The sequence below is a fragment of the Nerophis ophidion genome, linkage group LG17 (genome assembly GCF_033978795.1).
Source record: "Nerophis ophidion isolate RoL-2023_Sa linkage group LG17, RoL_Noph_v1.0, whole genome shotgun sequence".
Lineage (NCBI taxonomy): Eukaryota > Metazoa > Chordata > Actinopteri > Syngnathiformes > Syngnathidae > Nerophis > Nerophis ophidion.
Window position 1 is genome coordinate 4618043 of NC_084627.1, and position 22827 is coordinate 4640869.

Below are 22827 nucleotides of genomic sequence, written 5' to 3' on the forward strand. Positions count from 1 at the left end.
GTGTCCTGGGTCTTCCCCGTGGCCTCCTACCAGCTGGACGTGCCCTAAACACATCCCCAGACTTCCCTCTCCCCAGCCACTTCGTCTAGCTCTTCCCGGGGGATCCCGAGGCGTTCCCAGGCCAGCCGGGAGACATAGTCTTCCCAACGTGTCCTGGGTCTTCCCCGTGGCCTCCTACCGGTTGGACGTGCCCTAAACACCTCCCTAGGGAGGCGTTCGGGTGGCATCCTGAGCAGATGCCCGAACCACCTCATCTGGCTCCTCTCCATGTGAAGGAGCAGCGGCTTTACTTTGAGTTCCTCCCGGATGGCAGAGCTTCTCACCCTATCTCTAAGGGAGAGACCTGGAAACTCATTTCAGCCGCTTGTACCCGTGATCTTATCCTTTCGGTCATGACCCAAAGCTCATGACCATAGGTGAGGATGGGAACGTAGATCGACCGGTAAATTGAGAGCTTTGCCTTCCGGCTCAGCTCCTTCTTCACGAAAACGGATCGGTACAACGTCCGCATTACTGAAGACGCCGCACCGATCCGCCTGTCGATCTCACGATCCACTCTTCCCTCACTCGTGAACAAGACTCCTAGGTACTTGAACTCCTCCAACGGAATACAATGATTTGCAAATCCTTTTCAACCCTTATTCAGTAGAATATGCTACAAAAGGGGTCGGGAACCTTTTTGGCTGAGAAAGCCAAAAAGCCAAATATTTTAAACTGTATTTCTGTAAGAGCCACATAATATTTTTTGTAATAACATTGTTATTCTGAAGCTAACTGTGGAGGGGGGCGTGGCCTGCATCGAAGCGGGGTGTTGCCTCGAAATCAGCGACAGGTGCGTAGATGGCCTTGTTATCTAATCACCTGCCGCTCGGTTATAAGCAGCGGCCAGGATGAGAGACGGGGTCGGAGCTGGAGCCAGAGGACAAGCGAGGACGAAAGACAAAAAGACAATTGCTGGAAAGCAACTGAGAGACTTATTGAAAAATAAAACAATATTATAACCCTGAAACAGGCTCTCATGTCGGTGCTTGGTGGTCTGAAGAACACTTATTTGGAGCATCCCACAGGTGTGCAGGCTAATTGGGAACAGGTGGGTGCCATGATTGGGTATAAAAACAGCTTCCCAAAAAAATGCTCAGACTTTCACAAGAAAGGATGGGGCGAGGTACACCCCTTTGTCCACAACTGCGTGAGCAAATAGTCAAACAGTTTAAGAACAACGTTTCTCAAAGTGCAATTGCAAGAAATTTAGGGATTTCAACATCTACGGTCCATAATATCATCAAAAGGGTCAGAGAATCTGGAGAAATCACTCCACCTAAGCGGCATGGCCGGAAACCAACATTGAATGACCGTGACCTTCGATCCCTCAGACAGCACTGTATCCACAACCGACATCAATCTCTAAAGGATATCACCACATGGGCTCAGGAGCACTTCAGAAAACCACTGTCACTAAATACAGCTCATCACTACATCTGTAAGTGCAAGTTAAAGCTCTACTATGCCATTTATCAACAACATCCAGAAACGCCGCCGGCTTGTATGGGCCCGAGATAATCTAAAATGGACTGATGCAAAGTGGAAAAGCATTCTGTGGTCTGACGAGTCCACATTTCAAATTGTTTTTGGAAATATTCGACATCGTGTCATCCGGACCAAAGGGGAAGCGAACCATCCAGACTGTTATTGAAGCAAAGTTGAAAAGCCAGCATCTGTGATGGTATGGGGGTGCATTAGTGCCCAAGGCATGGGTAACTTACACATCTGTGAAGGCACCATTAATGCTGAAAGGTACATACAGGTTTTGGAACAACATATGCTACCATCTAAGCGCCGTCTTTTTCATAGACACCCCTGCTTATTTCAGCAAGACAATGCCAAGCCAGATTCAGCACGTGTTAAAACAGCGTGGCTTTGTAAAAAAAGAGTGCGGGTACTTTCCTGGCCCGCCTGCAGTCCAGACCTGTCTGTCATGGAAAATGTGTGGCGCATTATGAAGCGTAAAATACGACAGCGGAGACCCCAGACTGTTGAAAGACTGAAGCTTTACATAAAACAAGAATGGGAAAGAATTCCACTTTCAAAGCTTCAACAATTAGTTTCCTCAGTTCCCAAACGTTTATTGAGTGTTGTTAAAAGAAAAGGTGATGTAACACAGTGGTGAACATGCCCTTTCCCAACTACTTTAGCAATTTAGTTACTTATTATTTGCAAAAAAAAAATAAAGTTTATAAGTTTGAACATCAAATATGTTGTCTTTGTAGCATATTCAACTGAATATGGGTTGAAAATGATTTGCAAATCATTGTATTCTGTTTATATTTACATCTAACACGATTTCCCAACTCATATGGAAACGGGGTTTGTAGTCAGGATTGGATAGACTTTGATTTGATCACAAGGACTGGACTGACTTGCTCATGGTCCTTAACAAGGACTATCCTCTTTAAGGATTTTATTTGGCTGGTACATTTCATAACCAGCAGGCATAACAATAACAAACCAGACCTCATGCTGTTTCTTGCAGTCTATGCCTCTGCTTTTCTTCTGTGCTAACAAGGCGTTTGTTGTTTATTTGTTGTATTGTATTTACATCTTACAGGCTTCTTTTTCTATTTTTTGCAATGGAAAATGTTTCCGCCACCAAACTTCTACTACGGAACCACTGCACACAAAAGGGGGAACATTTGTTGGATTGTAAAACTTTCAACACGTGACGTTCCTTAATTTAACTGAAACATGTCTTAAATAAAACATCCCATATTATGTTACCTGCGCTATTCATTTTCTGACTATTACTCTACTTGATGGCACTCTTATTAAACATAATAAATCTGACGGACTTGAAGTTTCTCACACAGTTCTGCCGAATCTCCACAAAATTTGATATACACTAATAGGGATGGGTGTTGTTTATCCATCCATCCATCTATTTTCTACCGCTTATTCCCTTTTAGGGGCAGCGGGGGGCGCTGGCGCCTATCTCAGCTACAATTGGGCGGAAGGCGGGGTACACCCTGGACAAGTCGCCACCTCATCGCAGGGCCAACACAGATAGACAGACAACATTCACACTCACATTCACACACTAGGGCCAATTTTAGTGTTGCCAATCAACCTATCCCCAGGTGCATGTCTTTGGAAGTGGGAGGAAGCCGGAGTACCCGGAGGGAACCCACGCAGTCACGGGGAGAACATGCAAACTCCGCACAGAAAGATCCCGAGCCTGGATTTGAACCCAGGACTGCAGGAACTTAGTATTGTTAGGCAGACGCACTAACCCCTCTTCCACCGTGAAGCCGGGTGTTGTTTATATTTAAAAAAATACAAAGTACTAAATTGCTATTTGAATAACGGTGTCAGTGCTTAAACGGAACCTAAAAATGAAAAACATGTAAAAAAATTGTTGCCCAAAATCATGCAGTCCTTATACACACACCTTATTGGGATGGATGGATGGGTGGATGGATGGATGGATGGACCCTAAATGTTTGTATGTATGAATGTTAAGGGTGTAACGGTACACAAAAATTTTGGTTCGGTACATACCTCGGTTTAGAGGTCGCGGTTCGGTTCATTTTCGGTACAGTAAGAAAACAACAAAATATAAATTCTTTGGTTATTTATTTACCAAATTTGTAAACAATGACTTTATCCTTTTATCTTGTTTTATCTTTATCTTCACGGTGGCAGAGGGGTTAGTGCGTCTGCCTCACAATACGAAGGTTCTGCAGTCCTGGGTTCAAATCCAGGCTCGGGATCTTTCTGTGTGGAGTTTGCATGTTCTCCCCGTGAATGCGTGGGTTCCCTCCGGGTACTCCGGCTTCCTCCCACTTCCAAAGACATGCACCTGGGGATAGGTTGATTGGCAACACTAAATTGGCCCTAGTGTGTGAATGTGAGTGTGAATGTTGTCTGTCTATCTGTGTTGGCCCTGCGATGAGGTGGCGACTTGTCCAGGGTGTACCCTGCCTTCCGCCCGATTGTAGCTGAGATAGGCGCCAGCGCCCCCCGCGACCCCAAGAGGGAACAAGCGGTAGAAAATGGATGAATGGATGGACTTTATCTTTTTAACATTGGGAACACTATAATAATTCTGCCCACGTTAATCCACATTAAACTGCCTCAAATTTTTGCTCAGATTGAATAAAATGACAAAACTTTTCTTCTTCATATAAAAAGTGCAACATTAAACAGTTTCAAGTCAACTCATGCTTAATTTATTACAGCATTTGGGAAGCCTGAAGTTGAATTTTATTATGTAAATATTTTATTTTTATCAACATGTGATACAGTAGCAGGGACCCTGCCATTCAAAGCTTTTCTGTCCGTAAAACACACACACACACTGCAAATTGAGCTAACGTTACGCTAAAAGCTAATTAGCCTTCACCTCAAGCCAGAACTGCGAGCGAGCTGAGCTGCAGTTTAAGTTTCTAGAAGGTCAACGGGCTCATAGTGAATTTAGTAGTAGTTGACTAGGAGGTGTTTATTATCATTTGGGGAGAGTACAATGCCTTATGCTCACCTGCTAAACACCTATCTGCCCGACACTGAAGCATTTACTACATGCGCTCTGAATACGCACTGCTGATTGGCTGTTACCGCTATATATGTAACCCGTCAGATGGTTGTGTGGGTGGGACAATGCTGGGTGCTGACACAGAGGCAGAAGAAGCAAAGCAGCTTGTTAAGACTTTAGCTTAGAAACTCGTTCGGTACACCCCCGTACCGAAACGGTTCAATACAAATACACGTACCGTTAAACCCCTAATGTATGTATGTATGTATGTATGTATGTATGTATGTATGTTTCACTGAGCTGACAGTTTTTACATTTACTGTAAAATGTCGTGAAAAAACAATTTTTAGTGTGCATAAAAAAACTATAAAGTATTATAGGCAAATTCAGATATTATTCGCTGTGACGAGTGGCCTTCAATCAATCAATCAATGTTTACTTATATAGCCCTAAATCACTAGTGTCTCAAAGGGCTGCACAAACCACTACGACATCCTCGGTAGGCCCACATAAGGGCAAGGAAAACTCACACCCAGTGGGACATCGGTGACAATAATGACCCAGTGGGACGTCGGTGACAATGATGACTATGAGAACCTTGGAGAGGAGGAAAGCAATGGATGTCGAGCGGGTCTAACATGATACTGTGAAAGTTCGATCCATAATGGATCCAACACAGTCGCGAGAGTCCAGTCCAAAGCGGATCCAACACGGCAGAAAGAGTCCCGTTCACAGCGGAGCCAGCAGGAAACCATCCCAAGCGGAGGCGGATAAGCAGCGCAGAGATGTCCCCAGCCGATACACAGGCAAGCAGTACATGGCCACCGGATCGGACCGGACCCCCTCCACAAGGGAGAGTGGGACATAGGAGAAAAAGAAAAGAAACGGCAGATCAACTGGTCTAAAAAGGGAGTCTATTTAAAGGCTAGAGTATACAAATGAGTTTTAAGGTGAGACTTAAATGCTTCTAAGGGGAACCCTAACTGCAATGTGGCCCTTGACGAAAAAAAGTGTGACGCCCCTGAACTAGAGCAACGGGGTGACGAAGAAGCTAGATTTGTTGATAGTTGTTTTTCATTTTAAAAAAGTCATTAAAAGTCTGTACTTTGTACAAAAAGCAGCAACAATTGAAAAACGTTTAAAAAAATATGAAAATAAAATATGTTTATAATATTTAAAAGATTTGTTTTAAATGTATGCAGACATTTTTTTTAACCTTTTCAAAGAAAGCAAATTATGCAAATTAGTTCGAGATGCCACCTCAGTAGAAGCATTTAAGTCTCACCTTAAAACTCATTTGTATACTCTAGCCTTTAAATAGACTCCCTTTTTAAACCAGTTGATCTGCCGTTTCTTTTCTTTTTCTCCTATGTCCCACTCTCCCTTGTGGAGGGGGTCCGGTCCGATCCGGTGGCCATGTACTGCTTGCCTGTGTATCGGCTGGGGACATCTCTGCGCTGCTGATCCGCCTCCGCTTGGGATGGTTTCCTGCTGGCTCCGCTGTGAACGGGACTCTCGCTGCTGTGTTGGATCCGCTTTGGACTGGACTCTCGCGACTGTGTTGGATCCATTATGGATTGAACTTTCACAGTATCATGTTAGACCCGCTCGACATCCATTGCTTTCCTCCTCTCCAAGGTTCTCATAGTCATCATTGTCACCGATGTCCCACTGGGTGTGAGTTTTTCCTTGCCCTTATGTGGGCCTACCGAGGATGTCGTAGTGGTTTGTGCAGCCCTTTGAGACACTAGTGATTTAGGGCTATATAAGTAAACATTGATTGATTGATTGATACTCTGACGTCATGCCGACCACGCCCATAACCACACCTCCACCGCCAAAGGCATCTCTGCAGTTTAGGGCAGGGGGGGTCAAAATATTTTTAGATCGGGGGCCACATGGAGAAAAGTCTACTCCCAAGTGGGCCGGACTGGTAAAATCACGGCACGATAACTTAAAAATAAAGACAGCTTCAGATTGTTTTCTTTGTTTAAAAATAGAAAAAGCACATTCCGAAACTTTACAAATCATAATGTTTTTTTTTGTTTTTTAACAATTAACCCATGCGGTTAATAGTATACATACTTTATTTGTCGTTAATTACATTTTCTGAATAAATTATGTAATTAAGTTCATCGGTCAACTCATTGGTGTTAATTTTCAATCTCGTAGGATTGAAAAAATACATCAAAATCAAACTTCCGTATGTTATTTATGTAGTTTGATTATTTTCCTCGACTGATGTACTTTATTTTGTCACGTATGTAGCAGCATAGAATTGCTGTTGCGACATCCAGTGGACACATTAAGAACAGCTGTTTCTTTCATTCAAAAATTTCGGCTCATTTTTACACTGAGCATGTCATGTCTATGTGATCATGTTTTGTTTTAGCCATGTTTTTTGGGCCACTCGGTTCCTGTTTTTGCACTTCCTGGTTTGTTTTGTTACCATGACTACCCAGTAGTATTCACCTGTCCTCATGTATCACACCTGTTCTTATTAACCACCACAGCATTATTTAAGCCTGTCTGTTTCTGTTGTTCATTCTGGCAACATCCCCCGCTACACACCTTGTAATCCATGCCAATGATCCATGTCCCATTCCAAGTAAGTTTTGTCGTTATTTATGCCACAGTGCAAGGTTTTGTTTTCACAGACAAGTTTTTGTACTGCCATTGCGCGCGCCTTTTTTTGTCCAGTTATAGTGTTAAATTAAAAGATGTCTTTACCTTCATGCCATCTCCGGTCCAAGTTCACTTGCATCTCGCGGAAAACAACCACCTCATAGTCCAAGTATTGACAGAGCAAACTCATCCTGCGGGCCGTACAAAGCCTGTTCGCGGGCCGTACATTTGACACCTCTGGTTTTAGGGGAAACTGCAACCATCTTTGCTTTGCCACAAGAAAAAAGCTATAATTGCAAAGTACGCAAAAAGTCAACAAAGCGTAAGCTCCAATAGAGGAGAGCAAGCGCGGCCATCAATAATGTAATGAGAGAATTAGCATTTGAATGCACTTCAGTCTGAAGTAATGATTTCTGTCTCCTGGGCAGGGACGTCAGCCGATGACTCTTGTCACTTTGCAGTCTCTTCATTTCCGTGAAAGCACCTCTGTGCAAAACAAATGTAAGACGGGAGTGACATGGAGAATAAACAAGGCAAGAAATGATCCTCCGTCGCTGCTTTCGGGGCCAGTTCAGAACAAACATGTCATCTTGGTTTGTTGATGCTCTAGTTTTACCCCCAGGACCGGTGTCACTTTCAAAAACTGCCACTCGCGGAGACATAAAGTGTTGTCTTCTGAAGATGTCGTTCTGGTGGGATTGTCTCTTGAAAGCCACTGTAAAAAAAAAACAGTTTCCAAGACGCGGTACGAGATGCTTAAAATTAAGTTGATCGTCGAGTTGTGGGCAATAAGTTTTTATTGGAAGGACACAGCAACAAATAATTAAAGGGGAACATTATAACAATTTCAAAAGGGTTAAAAAGAATAAAAATCAGTTCTCAGTGGCTTGTTGTATTTTTTGAAGTATTTTTCAAAATTTTACCGGTCCCGGAATATCCCTAAAAAAACTTTAAAGTGCCTTATTTTCGCTAACTTCGAAGTGAATTATATTTATATAGCGCTTTTCTCTAGTGACTCAAAGCGCTTTACATAGTGAAACCCAATATCTAAGTTACATTTAAACCAGTGTGGGTGGCACTGGGAGCAGGTGGGTGAAGTGTCTTGCCCAAGGACACAACGGCAGTGACTAGGATGGCGGAAGCGGGAATCGAACCTGCAACCCTCAAGTTGCTGGCACGGCCGCTCTACCAACCGAGCTATACCGCCACTATCGAAACCACCACTATCGAAACCACTACCCATTTCCCTGTGACGTCATACAGGGCTGCCAATACAAACAACATGGCGGTTACCACAGCAAGATATAGCGACATTAGCTCGGATTCAGACTCGGATTTCAGCGGCTTAAGCGATTCAACAGATTACGCATGTATTGAAACAGACGGTCGGAGTATGGAGGCAGATAGCGAAAACGAAATTGAAGCTATTGAGCGAATAGCTATTGACGCTATTCGGCCATAGCGTGGGTGTACCTAATGAAGTGGCCCATAGCATGGCTGCCTTATTAGCATCGCCGGTAAAATGTGCGGACCAAACGATCAAGACTTTCGCGTCTTGTGACACTGGAGCAACTTAAATCCCTCGATTGGTAAGTGTTTGTTTCGCATTAAATGTGGGTATTTAGTTTCAAATGTACGTACAGCTAGCGTAAATAGCATGTTAGCATCGATTAGCGTAGCATGTTAGCATCGATTAGCTGGCAGTCATGCCGCGACCAAATATGTCTGATTAGCACATAAGTCAACAACATCCACAAAACTCCCCTTTGTGATTTCGTTGACTTAATGGTTGCAAATGCATCTGCAGGTTATCCATACATCTCTGTACCATGTCTGTCTTAGCATCGCCGGTCAAATGTGAAGACACTCTGGCACATTCAATGGGGGTCTGGCGGCAGATTTCTTGCCAGTGGTGCAACTTGAATCCCTCCCTGTTAGTGTTGTTACACCCTCCGACAACACACCCACGAGGCATGATGTCTCCAAGGTTCCAAAAAATAGTCGAAAAAACGGAAAATAACAGAGCTGAGACCCGGTGTTTGTAATGTGAAAATGAAAATGGTGGGTGTGTTACCTCGGTGACGTCACATTCTGACGTCATCGCTAAAAGACCGATAAACAGAAAGGCGTTTAATTTGCCAAAATTCACCCATTTAGAGTTCGGAAATCGGTTAAAAAAATACATGGTCTTTTTTCTGCACCATCAAGGTATATATTGACACTTACATAGGTCTGGTGATAATGTTCCCCTTTAACCACATGAATCATAGAGAAAAAGATATTGTGTAACGCCTATAGTTCATCTCCTACTCCATTTACTTTTTGTTGATCATCCTCAGATCCTTGGTGATGTTTCGTCTTTCCTCTTTCAAATATAAATTTTTATAGATTATTAAAACGTCATTAGTTTTTCTGCCCGTTTTCATTCCGCTATCCATCAAACATTGTAGCGCTATGATTAATGACGCGTGTGCACTCAATGATAAATTGTATTCCTATTTGGTATATTCGACGGTGAGATACATTACTTTCTCATACGATGCAGTTAAAAAAGACATTTATTTTGGGAATCTAATCCCAAAACACTAGTTTTGTATGCACACCTTTTTAAGCAATAATAGGTTTAGTTTATTTTGAACATGCCGCTTATGCATGTTTATACTTGCTCTGTTCAACATGTACCGTATTTTTCGGACTATAAGTCACAGTTTTTTTTCATAGTTTGCCCGGGGGTGCAACTTATACCCCGAAGTGTGTGAAATTATTGATACATTACCATAAAATATCATCCATCCATCCATCTTATTCCGCTTATCCGAGGTCGGGTCGCGGGGGCAACAGCCTAAGCAGGGAAACCCAGACTTCCCTCTACCCAGCCACTTCGTCTAGCTCTTCCTGGGGGATCCCGAGGCGTTCCCAGGCCAGCCGGGAGACATAGTCTTCCCAACGTGTCCTGGGTCTTCCCCGTGGCCTCCTACCGGTTGGACGTACCCTAAACACCTCCCTAGGAAGGCGTTCGGGTGGCATCCTGACCAGATGCCCGAACCACCTCATCTGGCTCCTCTCGATGTGGAGGAGCAGCGGCTTTACTTTGAGTTCCTCCCGGATGGCAGAGCTTCTCACCCTATCTCTAAGGGAGGAGGAAACTCATTTCGGCCGCTTGTACCCGTGATCTTATCCTTTCGGTCATGACCCAAAGCTCATGACCATAGGTGAGGATGGGAACGTAGATCGACCGGTAAATTGAGAGCTTCGCCTTCCGGCTCAGCTCCTTCTTCACCACAACGGATCGGTACAACGTCCGCATTACTGAAGACGCCGCACCGATCCGCCTGTCGATCTCACGATCCACTCTTCCCCCACTCGTGAACAAGACTCCTAGGTACTTGAACTCCTCCACTTGGGGCAGGGTCTCCTCCCCAACCCAGAGATGGCATTCCACCCTTTTCCGGGCGAGAACCATGGACTCGGACTTGGAGGTGCTGATTCTCATTCCGGTCGCTTCACACTCTGCTGCGAACCGATCCAGTGAGAGCTGAAGATCCCGGTCAGATGAAGCCATCAGGACCACATCATCTGCAAAAAGCAGAGACCTAATCCTGCGGTCACCAAACCGGAACCCCTCAACGCCTTGACTGCGCCTAGAAATTCTGTCCATAAAAGTTATGAACAGAATCGGTGATCAAATGCGGTTACCAAACCGGAACCCCTCAACGCTTTGATTTGAGTTCATTAAAATTTTGCACGCAAGTAAATTACCGCAATTATTCGTCATTCAATCAATCAATCAATGTTTATTTATATAGCCCCAAATCACAAATGTCTCAAAGGACCGCACAAATCATTACGACTACAACATCCTCGGAAGAACCCACAAAAGGGCAAGGAAAACTCACACCCAGTGGGCAGGGAGAATTCACATCCAGTGGGACGCCAGTGACAATGCTGACTATGAGAAACCTTGGAGAGGACCTCGGATGTGGGCAACCGCCCCCCCCTCTAGGGGACCGAAAGCAATGGATGTCGAGCGGGTTTAACATGATACTGTGAAAGTTCAATCCATAGTGGCTCCAACACAGCCGCGAGAGTTCAGTTCAAGCGGATCCAAGACAGCAGCGAGAGTCCCGTCTACAGGAAACCATCTCAAGCGGATCAGCAGCGTAGAGATGTCCCCAACCGATACAGGCGAGCGGTCCATCCTGGGTCTCGACTCTGGACAGCCAGTACTTCATCCATGGTCATCGGACCGGACCCCCTCCACAAGGGAGGGGGGGGACATAGGAGAAAGAAAAGAAGCGGCAGATCAACTGGTCTAAAAAGGAGGTCTATTTAAAGGCTAGAGTATACAGATGAGTTTTAAGGTGAGACTTAAATGCTTCTACTTTTGCATTAATCAAAATGCAAAAGTGTTGTTAATCTGATTTTCAAAACTGACAGCACTAAATGTTTGTATTCATTTTTCCGGTTTGATTTCATGTTTGTACTGTCAGTTGTTTGTGAAACGTTTCCCCAGCGAGTTAGTCTGTGGAAATAATACCCACAGCAGCAAGAAATAAAGCCCAGGCAGGGTTTGTGCACCGGGCTGAGTGGGCGGTGGTTAGGGGGAGATTTTCTGCGCTGGTATAATGAGACGGAGAAAAGAGGACTGGATTCACCAACACGCTGCCTCGGGGCGTCTCGGCCAACAGTTGCCGCCCACCATCTGCCCGTTTGCATTTCTAAAGCCACTTTGTACGCCACGCAACAATGGCCGTGTGGTATCTTTCTTCCGCCGCGGCACAAAACGACATCAGAAGAATAAACACCATTCAAAACCAGTGAGGGAAATCGTTTTATTGACATCGCGGGGAGCTTTACCGACGCAACGGTGCAGGAATCTAATAAGAGCCCGACTCTCATGTGTCAAACTATCGGCTGCTTACGTATTGAGGCAGGCCGGACGTCTAATTGCTTTTCATGGCTCCACACTCATGGGGATGCTGGTAACTTCCACGTGTGCAGAAACAAGGGTGCCGGCTGTTCTGTGCCTATGTAAAAAGCCCAGAGGAAACATCTGGGGTTCTGCCATATTGGAAAAAGGTCAGAGCGAGCTGGAGAAAGTCTTGTCTAATGAAGCTGTGCATTATAAGGAACACAACTAGTAGTCGAACCCTGTTTCCATATCAATCAATCAATGTTTACTTATATAGCCCTAAATCACGAGTGTCTCAAAGGGCTGCACAAACCACTACCACATCCTCGGTAGGCCCACATAAGGGCAAGGAAAAACTCACACCCAGTGGGACGTCGGTGACAATGATGACTATGAGAACCTTGGAGAGGAGGAAAGCAATGGATGTCGAGCGGGTCTAACAAGATACTGTGAAAGTTCAACATATAATGGATCCAACACAGTCGCGAGAGTCCAGTCCAAAGCGGATCCAACACAGCAGCGAGAGTCCCGTTCACAGCGGAGCCAGCAGGAAACCATCCCAAGCGGAGGCGGATCAGCAGCGTAAAGAAGAAGGAAGTTTTAGAACAAAAACATCAGATCAATACCAGTCCTTGACAATCTCAATAATACCAAAGAAATGGCCGAGTCTTGAATCGATCAAAAATTAAAGAGTAAAATGGCTTTTTTGCCCAAGTTAAAAACAAGTATAGCATGACAGCATTTATTTGCTACTCTGCTTGAGGTCTTATCTTCAAAACAGAGTTGATATAGAATGGACCAAGAGGGAAAAACCGACTGGACTAAAAAGGCATTAAAAGCACCCTTAACCTCCTCAGTAAGTGAGGCGAAAACTAACCCAGAAAGACTCCCTCTTGTCACTCATATAACTGATTCATGAGAGTAAATGAAGGGGAACATACTGTATGGCCTGCGTGGGAGGACAGATTACAAGTTCCTCCCGTTGCACGCTCTTAACCGTCACCCCGGAGGTGCAATATAGAGGAGTTGCTTCATTCTCTCTGGTAAAAAAAAAAAAATAAATAAAAGTTTTACAAACCAGGGAGAATTTACCCTGCAAGAATTGCATTCCGGGCAGCACGGTGGACCAGGGGTCAGTGCATGTGCCTCACAATACGAAGGTCCTGAGTTCAATCCCGGGTACTACGGCTTCCTCCCAGCTCCGAAGTCATGCACCTAGGTTGATTGGCAACACTAAATGGTCCCTAGTGTGTGATCTGTGTTGGCCCTGTGTTGAGGTGGTGACTTGTCCAGGGTGTACCCCGCCTACCGCTCAATTGCAGCTGAGATAGGCTCCAGCACCCCCCAGGACAAACGGTAGAAAATGAATGCGTGGATGGACTTGCATTGTCCGAGTGGTCTTGTGTGTTAGTTTAAAGGGGAACATTATCACAATTTCAAAAGGGTTAAAAACAATAAAAATCAGTTCCCAGTGGCTTGTTGTATTTTTGGAAGTTTTTTTCAAAATTTTACCGGTCTCGGAATATCCCTAAAAAAAGCTTTAAAGTTCTTGATTTTCGCTATTTGCGATGCGACTATCCATTTCCCTGTGACGTCATACAGGGCTGCCAATGTAAACATGGCGGTTACCACAGCAAGATATAGCGACATTAGCTCGGATTCAGACTCGGATTTCAGCGGCTTAAGCGATTCAACAGATTAAGCATGTATTGAAACAGATGGTCGGAGTATGGAGGCAGATAGCCAAAACGAAATTGAAAAAGAAATTGAAGCTATTGAGCGAATAGCTATTGACGCTATTCGGCCATAGCGTGGGTGTACCTAATGAAGTGGCCCATAGCATGGCTGCCTTATTAGCATCGCCGGTAAAATGTGCGGACCAAACGATCAGGACTTTCGTGTCTTGTGACACTGGAGCAACTTAAATCCCTCGATTGGTAAGTGTTTGTTTCGCATTAAATGTGGGTATCTAGTTTCAAATGTACATACAGCTAGCGTAAATAGCATGTTAGCATCGATTAGCGTAGCATGTTAGCATCGATTAGCTGGCAGTCATGCCGCGACCAAATATGTCTGATGCCTTATAACACGTGTTATTAAAGGGGAACGTTATCACAATTTCAAAAGGGTTAAAAACAATAAAAATCAGTTCCCAGTGGCTTGTTGTATTTTTTAAAGTTTTTTTCAAAGTTTTACCGGTCTCCGAATATCCCTAAAAAAAGCTTTAAAGTGCTTGATTTTCGCTATTTGCTACGCGACTATCCATTTCCCTGTGACGTCACACAGTGCTGCCAATGTAAACAAACAATGGGAATACCACAACAAGATATAGCGACATTAGCTCGGATTCAAACTCGGATTTCAGCGACTTAAGCGATTCAACAGATTACGCATGTATTGAAACAGATGGTTGGAGTATGAAAATATTGAAGAAGAAACTGAAGCTATTGAGCGAATAGCTATTGACGCTATTCATAGCCATAGCATGGCCGAATAGCTGCGTTAGCATCGCCGGTAAAATGTGCGGACCAAACGATCAGGACTTTCGCATCTTTTGACACTGGAGCAACTTAAATCTGTCGATTGGTAAGTGTTTGTTTCGCATTAAATGTGGGTGGAAGGAAACGTAATATAGTTGCAAATGCATCTGCAGGTTATCCATACATCTCTGTGCCATGTCTGCTTTAGCACCGCCGGTAAATAGCATGTTAGCATCGATTAGCGTAGCATGTTAGCATCGATTAGCTGGCAGTCAACATCAACAAAACTCACCTTTGTGATTTCTGTGACTTTATCGTTACAAATGCATCTACAGGTTATCCATACATCTGTGCCATGTCTGTCTTAGCATCGCCGGTCAAATGTGGAGACACTCTGGCACATGCAATGGGGATCTGGCGGCAGACACTTTGGCATCTTCGGGCCAGTGGTGCAACTTGAATCCCTCCCTGTTAGTGTTGTTACACCCTCCGACAACACACCGTCGAGGCATGATGTCTCCAAGGTTCCAAAAAATATTCAAAAAAACGGAAAATAACAGAGCTGAGACCCGGTGTTTGTAATGTGTTGAAAATGAAAATGGTGGGTGTGTTACCTCGGCGACGTCACATTCTGACGTCATCGCCTCCAGCGCGATAAACAGAAGGGCGTTTAATTCGCCAAAATTCACCCATTTAGAGTTCGGAAATCGGTTAAAAAAATAAATGGTCTTTTTTCTGCACCATCAAGGTATATATTGACGCTTACATAGGTCTGCTGATAATGTTCCCCTTTAAGAGTTACAGTATAACCTTCCATGGCGTATCATCTGCTCCCTTCCAGCTCCGCTTATGTTGACTTTGTGTTTTGCCAGCTGTGGCCGGCGAGCTGCAATTAATCCACACAATTTCTTTCGTAACCCCACCCCCGCCCCGACATAAACCGCCTGCTAAAACATAGCTTGCAATCATGTTGTCATGTTTTGGGGTCACATTCTGTTTCGTTTTGGATTCATTGGGCACTCTTGTTTGTTTTGTCACCATGCCAACCCATCAGTTTTCACCTGTTATGTGTTCACGACTCACGCACCCGTCATCACTGCACCTATTTAAGCCTGTAGTTGCCAGGCAGTCAACCTGGCGACATCACCCTCTACACACCCCTTGCTCCACTCTTCTACTCCAAAAAGGACCCACGGACAACTCACGATTTCCAATTGATCAACTTTTATTTATTTTTTTCCAACTTGAAGAATTGTTGGTTTCTTTTCAGTTGATCTTCAAAATCATCAGTAGGTGGTAAACCTTTCAACCACAAACAAAGATGTTAATGTGATTACACAGGTATTTTCAAACAACTTTTTACAAATGCTTGTAAACTTCTGAATAATGTTTTATACGTTCTACATAATGTTTTAACCGAATAATGTTCTAAACTTTCAACATACGTATTGTTTTAACAGAAGGGTGTTTAATTCGCCAAAATTCACCCGTTTAGAGTTCGGAAATCGATTAAAAAAATAGATGGTCTTTTTTCTGCACCATTAAGGTATATATTGACACTTCCATAGGTCTGGTGATAATGTTCCCCTTTAAATTACGAACCGATCTGTGTAAACATGCATTAGTGGCGCCCCCTGTAGGTTATGATCAAAAGTGTCAGAAATTTTAAGTCAAATCCGACTTAAAGGGGTCAAACTTCGTAACAACGCTGCTGTGTCGGGTATTTGTTCCAAAAATAAAAGCACAGATTACACAGGAAGGGTCTGTGTTTTTGCCAAATTGGTACCCTTTCCAGTGCAGTGGGTTTGGGGTAATAATAGTTAGCTTATTTTTTACAAGTGAGGATGTATTTATATCAAAGCTATCAAACATTTTTTTGAGTGAGTAGGGCTGTTGAAAGTATTATCTGCAACATGAATTCATTTCTTGCTCAGGGGAATGAACTCGAAGAGTACAGAAAAATCCCAGGACATGGCTGCTTCTCCATAGACCGCCTGGGATCGTTCGGATCAATGTCGGTTTCATCAGAGCTTTGGTCTTGACTTAATTAACTTTCAGGGAGATCTGCGCAGTTTGGCCTGAGGGCACCTGATTGATACATAAAGAACCCGGGAAGCGTTTAATCTTTGAACCATTTCTCTGTGTTGGTGGCGACTTGGCCAGGCTTTACCCTGCCTGGGATAGGCTCCAGCACCCCCAACACCAGCCGTCGGTAATAGATAAGTTGTAGAAGCTAGCTTGAGTTTGTAATGCACAACACAATACGATATGACTGAAAAACAAGAAAAATCGTATTACAGTGTATGTCAAGTATTAGCCCACATTTCATGTTGTTTGTACACAGCTATCCAGATAGTGATAACCCTAACCCTGTCATGATCAATGTAAAGTGTGACTCACTCAGTAGACAATTGTCTCTTCGGTCCCACTAGCAGGGGATGTTTTTTCTAGTTCATTTGGAATAAGCACTCCATTTATGTCGAAATAGCTTGTTTCCAAATTCCACATTTGCAGCTTTGAGTCGCTTTCAAGTCACTTTACCGGCTTCGGTCTGCTCCGACGTTTCACCTTTTTTTTTTCATGCTCGCAGCAGTTCACCCTCCGTTCATTCAGGTTACAAAAGATCAGGTTGTGAATCTTCATTTGTCCAAATATAGTCGCCTTCATTCTTTGTTACCAAGTCGGGTGGACCCCGGACTCAAACAAGTTGAAAAACCTATTCGGGTGTTACCATTTGGCGGTCAATTGTACGGAATATGTATTAAACTGTGCAATCTACTAATAAAAGTTTCAATCAATCAATCAATCAAAGTCTGCTATGATTAGAACACACACAAGCGTTTTGAATCCGGAAGTCAGAACACGCATTTGTTGCCAGAAGTCGGACGTGCGCTGCTATGGAAACGGAAATCAATGCGCGGAAGAAGTATTTCACCGGCATTGATCAAAATACGGTAAATATTGAACATATTGTTATGAACATGTCTGTTGCAATATTATTTATAGACTTTGAGTGTGCGTACAAAGCGTTGATTGTGGGTTTTGAAGTTGTCTTAGAGCAGTGGTGTCAAACTCAAATACAGAGCGGGCCAAAATTTAAAACTGAACAAAGCCACGGGCCGAGGTTGAACAAATTAACCTTTTAATAGGGACCCAAACAAGTTTTGCATTGAATATTGAACAAGCAAGGCTTATATAACTTTATAGTGACATGCAAAATCCAGTTTCAAATAATAATATTTAAAAAATATCAATGGCATCTTTTTCGGCGGCGGGTTTGAGTTGGGGCGGGGTTTGGTGGTAGCAGGGGTGTATATTGTAGCGTCCCGGAAGAAATAGTGATGCAAGGGGTTTTGGGTATTTGTCCGGTTGTGTTTATGTTGTGTTACGGTGCGGATGTTCTCCCGAAATGTGTTTGTCATTCTTGTTTGCTGTGGGTTCACAGTGTGGCGCATATTTGTAACAGTGTTAACCTTGTTTATACGGCCACCCTCAGTGTGACCTGTATGGCTGTTGACCAAGTATGCCTTGCATTCACTCTGTTGTGTTACGGTGCGGATGTTCTCCCGAAATGTGTTTGTCGTTCTTAATTGGTGTGGGTTCACAGTGTGGCGCATATTTGTAACAGTGTTAAAGTTGTTTATACGGCCACCCTCAGTGTGACCTGTATGGCTGTTGACCAAGTATGCCTTGCATACACTTGTGTGTGTGTAAGAGCCGCATATATTATGTGAGTGGGCCGGCACGCTGTTTGTATGGAAGAAAAGCGGACGTGGCGACATGTAGAGAACGCCAAAAGCAGTGCTTTTACGGCCCGCCCCCAATATTATTGTCCGGGTGGAAATCGGGAGAAATTTGGGAGGGGCACTGAACTTCGGGAGTCTCCCGGGAAAATTGGGAGGGTTGAGGAGTATGAGTATTAGCGGTGAATGTGGCGTTACAGCGGCGGGCCAGCTCTAATGTTAATTTGATATTGCCTCAAGGGCCAAATGAAATTACACGACAGGCCAAATTTGGCCCGCGGGCCAGAGTTTGACACCCATGTCTTAGAGGGTTTTGAAGGCTACAACGGTGACTCCCGCTAGCCGCATCTTCCAAGCGATTTTTTAAATCATCTTTAAAATCCTAAAAAAAGAAAGACGTGTGTTCTGGTCTCTCATTATGATTGTAAACGATGAGCAAAATCCCCCCAAAGTGTAGTTCCCTTCAACCTAATATTCAGCCTGCTAATCATTCTGTAATTGAGGACTTGACCGGAACATGTTATAAAACAATTTACACAATATTTCAGCCGGCCAGAAAAATCCCCCATTTATCCCTTCTCCCCATATTCCTCGACTGATGTACTAGCATTTTTTTTAGGTGCAAATATCACAGAATAACTTTACAAAACATTTTTGACAATGCATGATTGTCCATCCATCCATCTTCTTCCGCTTATCCGGGGTCGGGTCGCGGGGGCAACAGCCTAAGCAGGGAAACCCAGACTTCCTCTCCCCAGCCACTTCGTCCAGCTCTTCCCGGGGGATCCCGAGGCGCTCCCAGGCCAGCCGGGAGACATAGTCTTCCCAACGTGTCCTGGGTCTTCCCCGTGGCCTCCTACCGGTTGGACGTGCCCTAAACACCTCCCTAGGGAGGCGTTCGGGTGGCATCCTGACCAGATGCCCGAACCACCTCATCTGGCTCCTCTCGATGCGGAGGAGCAGCGGCTTTACTTTGAGTTCCTCCCGGATGGCAGAGCTTCTCACCCTATCTCTAAGGGAGAGACCCACCACCCGGCGGAGGAAACTCATTTCGGCCGCTTGTACCCGTGATCTTATCCTTTCGGTCATGACCCAAAGCTCATGACCATAGGTGAGGATGGGAACGTAGATCGACCGGTAAATTGAGAGCTTTGCCTTCCGGCTCAGCTCATTCTTCACGACATCGGATCGGTACAACGTCCGCATTACTGAAGACGCCGCACCGATCCGCCTGTCGATCTCACAATCCACTCTTCCCTCACTCGTGAACAAGACTCCTAGGTACTTGAACTCCTCCACTTGGGGCAGGGTCTCCTCCCCAACCCGGAGATGGCATTCCACCCTTTTCCGGGCGAGAACCATGGACTCGGACTTGGAGGTGCTAATTCTCATTCCGGTCGCTTCACACTCGGCTGCAAACCGATCCAGTGAGAGCTGAAGATCCCGGTCAGATGAAGCCATCAGGACCACATCATCTGCAAAAAGCAGAGACCTAATCCTGCGGTCACCAAACCGGAACCCCTCAACGCCTTGACTGCGCCTAGAAATTCTGTCCATAAAAGTTATGAACAGAATCGGTGACAAAGGACAGCCTTGGCGGAGTCCAACCCTCACTGGAAATGTGTCCGACTTACTGCCGGCAATGCGGACCAAGCTCTGACACTGATCATACAGGGAGTGGACCGCCACAATAAGACAGTCCGATACCCCATACTCTCTGAGCACTCCCCACAGGACTTCCCGAGGGACACGGTCGAATGCCTTCTCCAAGTCCACAAAGCACATGTAGACTGGTTGGGCAAACTCCCATGCACCCTCAAGAACCCTGCCGAGAGTATAGAGCTGGTCCACAGTTCCACGACCAGGACGAAAACCACACTGTTCCTCCTGAACCCGAGGTCCGACTATCCGGCGTAGCCTCCTCTCCAGTACACCTGAATAAACCTTACCGAGAAGGATGATAGTAATGTAGTTAAACAGGATCTTTTATTTTGAAGCCGGAAATGTGTGTGATTGGTTTAAAAAATGTGCTTGACCTGTTTTGACCTACTCAGTGGTCCAGTGTTTAGAGTGTCCGGCCTGAGATCGGTAGGTTGTGAGTTCAAACCACGGCCGAGTCCTACCAAAGACTATAAAAATTGGACCTTACTAGGCACTCAGCATCAAGGGTTGGAATTGGGGGTTAAATCACCAAAAATGATTCCCGGGCGTAGCCTCCGCTGCTGCTCACTGCTCCCCTCACCTCCCAGGGGGTGAACAAGGGGATGGGTCAAATGCAGAGGACAAATTTGACCACACCTAGTGTGTGTGTGACAATCTTTGGGGCTTTATAGCTCGGTCGGTAGAGCGGCCGTGCCAGCAACTTGAGGGTTGCGGGTTCAATCCCCGCTTCTGCCATCCTCGTCACTGCCGTTGTGTCCTTGGGCAAGACACTTTACCCACCTGCTCCCAGTGCCGCCCACACTGGTTTAAAAATGTAACTTAGATATTGGGTTTCACTATGTAAAGCACCAAGGCTGTCCTTTGTCACCGATTCTGTTCATAACTTTTATGGACAGAATTTCTAGGCGCAGTCAAGGCACTGAGGGGTTCCGGTTTGGTGACCGCGGGATTAGGTCTCTGCTTTTTGCAGACGATGTGGTCCTGTTGGCTTCATCTGGCCGGGATCTTCAGCTCTCACTGGATCGGTTCGCAGCCGAGTGTGAAGCGGCCGGAATGAGAATCAGCACCTCCAAGTCCGAGTCCATGGTTCTCTCCCGGAAAAGGGTGGAATGTCATCTCCGGGTTGGGGAGGAGACCCTGCCCCAAGTGGAGGAGTTCAAGTACCTAGGAGTCTTGTTCACGAGTGAGGGAAGAGTGGATCGTGAGATCGACAGGCGGATCGGTGCGGCGTCTTCAGTAATGCGGACGTTGTACCGATCCGTTGTGGTGAAGAAGGAGCTGAGCCGGAAGGCAAAGCTCTCAATTTACCGGTCGATCTACGTTCCCATCCTCACCTATGGTCATGAGTTTTGGGTCATGACCGAAAGGATAAGATCACGGGTACAAGCGGCCGAAATGAGTTTCCAGGTCTCTCCCTTAGAGATAGGGTGAGAAGCTCTGCCATCCGGGAGGAACTCAAAGTAAAGCCGCTGCTCCTTCACATCGAGAGGAGCCAGATGAGGTGGTTCGGGCATCTGGTCAGGATGCCACCCGAACGCCTCCCTAGGGAGGTGTTTAGGGCACGTCCAACCGGTAGGAGGCCACGGGGAAGACCCAGGACACGTTGGGAAGACTATGTCTCCCGGCTGGCCTGGGAACGCCTCGGGATCCCCCGGGAAGAGCTAGACGAAGTGGCTGGAGATAGGGAAGTCTGGGCTTCCCTGCTTAGGCTGCTGCCCCCGCGACCCGACCTCGGATAAGCAGAAGAAGATGGATGGATGGATGGATGGATGATATGTAAAGCACTTTGAGTCACTTGAGAAAAGCGCTATAGAAATATAATTCACTTCACTTTGGTACTTTAACTTGACATCAGATGGACAGTTTGCAATAAAAAAAAAAGTCCCTTTTCGACTTCCTGCTCACTTTCTTTCATTACTGTTGAGATTTTATGTCGTCTCACTTAGTATACCAGTCACAGTAACGAGCTACATCTTATTTTATCAATCCAAGGATTTGACAAAAACCGAGGTCAAAAATTGGTGGTCCAAGAGAGGCTTCGAAAGTCTGAATTAATGGTTACACCAGCACCGTATAAATTATATTACCTTGAGCAACACGATGAATCTCCAGAATAACAAAAGCTTTGACTGAGGTAGAAGTATATTATATTATCTACCATATTTGACAATCAGCATGACTTTGCAACAGTTCACTTTTTAACAGCATGCTGAAGTTTAGAATATTAAACAATTTTACTATCATTAAAACACAAATTACAAACCCTACAAAATGTTTAAAGGGTAACATTATCACAATGTCAAAAGGGTTAAAAACAATAAAAATCAGTTCCCAGTGGCATGTTGTATTTTTTGAAGTTTTTTTCAAAATTTTACCGGTCTACGAATATCCCTAAAAAAAGCTTTAAAGTGCTTGATTTTCGCTATTTATGATGCCACTATCCATTTCCCTGTGACGTCACACAGTGCTGCCAATGTAAACAAACAATGGCGAATAGCACAGCAAGATATAGCGACATTAGCTCGGATTCAAACTCGGATTTCAGCGACTTAAGCGATTCAACAGATTACGCATGTATTGAAACGGATGCTTGGAGTATGAAAATATTGAAGAAGAAACTGAAGTTATTGAGCGAATAGCTATTGACGCTATTCATAGCCATAGCATGGCCGAATAGCTGCGTTAGCATCGCCGGTAAAATGTTTGGACCAAACGATCAGGACTTTCGCATCTTGTGACACTGGAGCAACTTAAATCCGTCGATTGGTAAGTGTTTGTTTCGCATTAAATGTGGGTGGAAGGAAACGTAATATAGTTGCAAATGCATCTACAGGTTATCCATACATCTCTGTGCCATGTCTGCTTTAGCACCGCGGGTAA

The 22827-nt window shown here is 44.9% G+C and overlaps 1 protein-coding gene across 1 annotated transcript in view; it reads right to left on the reverse strand.

Moving 5' to 3' along the window:
• Positions 1 to 22827, reverse strand: part of lrrc75bb (leucine rich repeat containing 75Bb) — a 116222-nt gene that overhangs the window by 1265 nt on the left and 92130 nt on the right. The window lies entirely within an intron of this gene.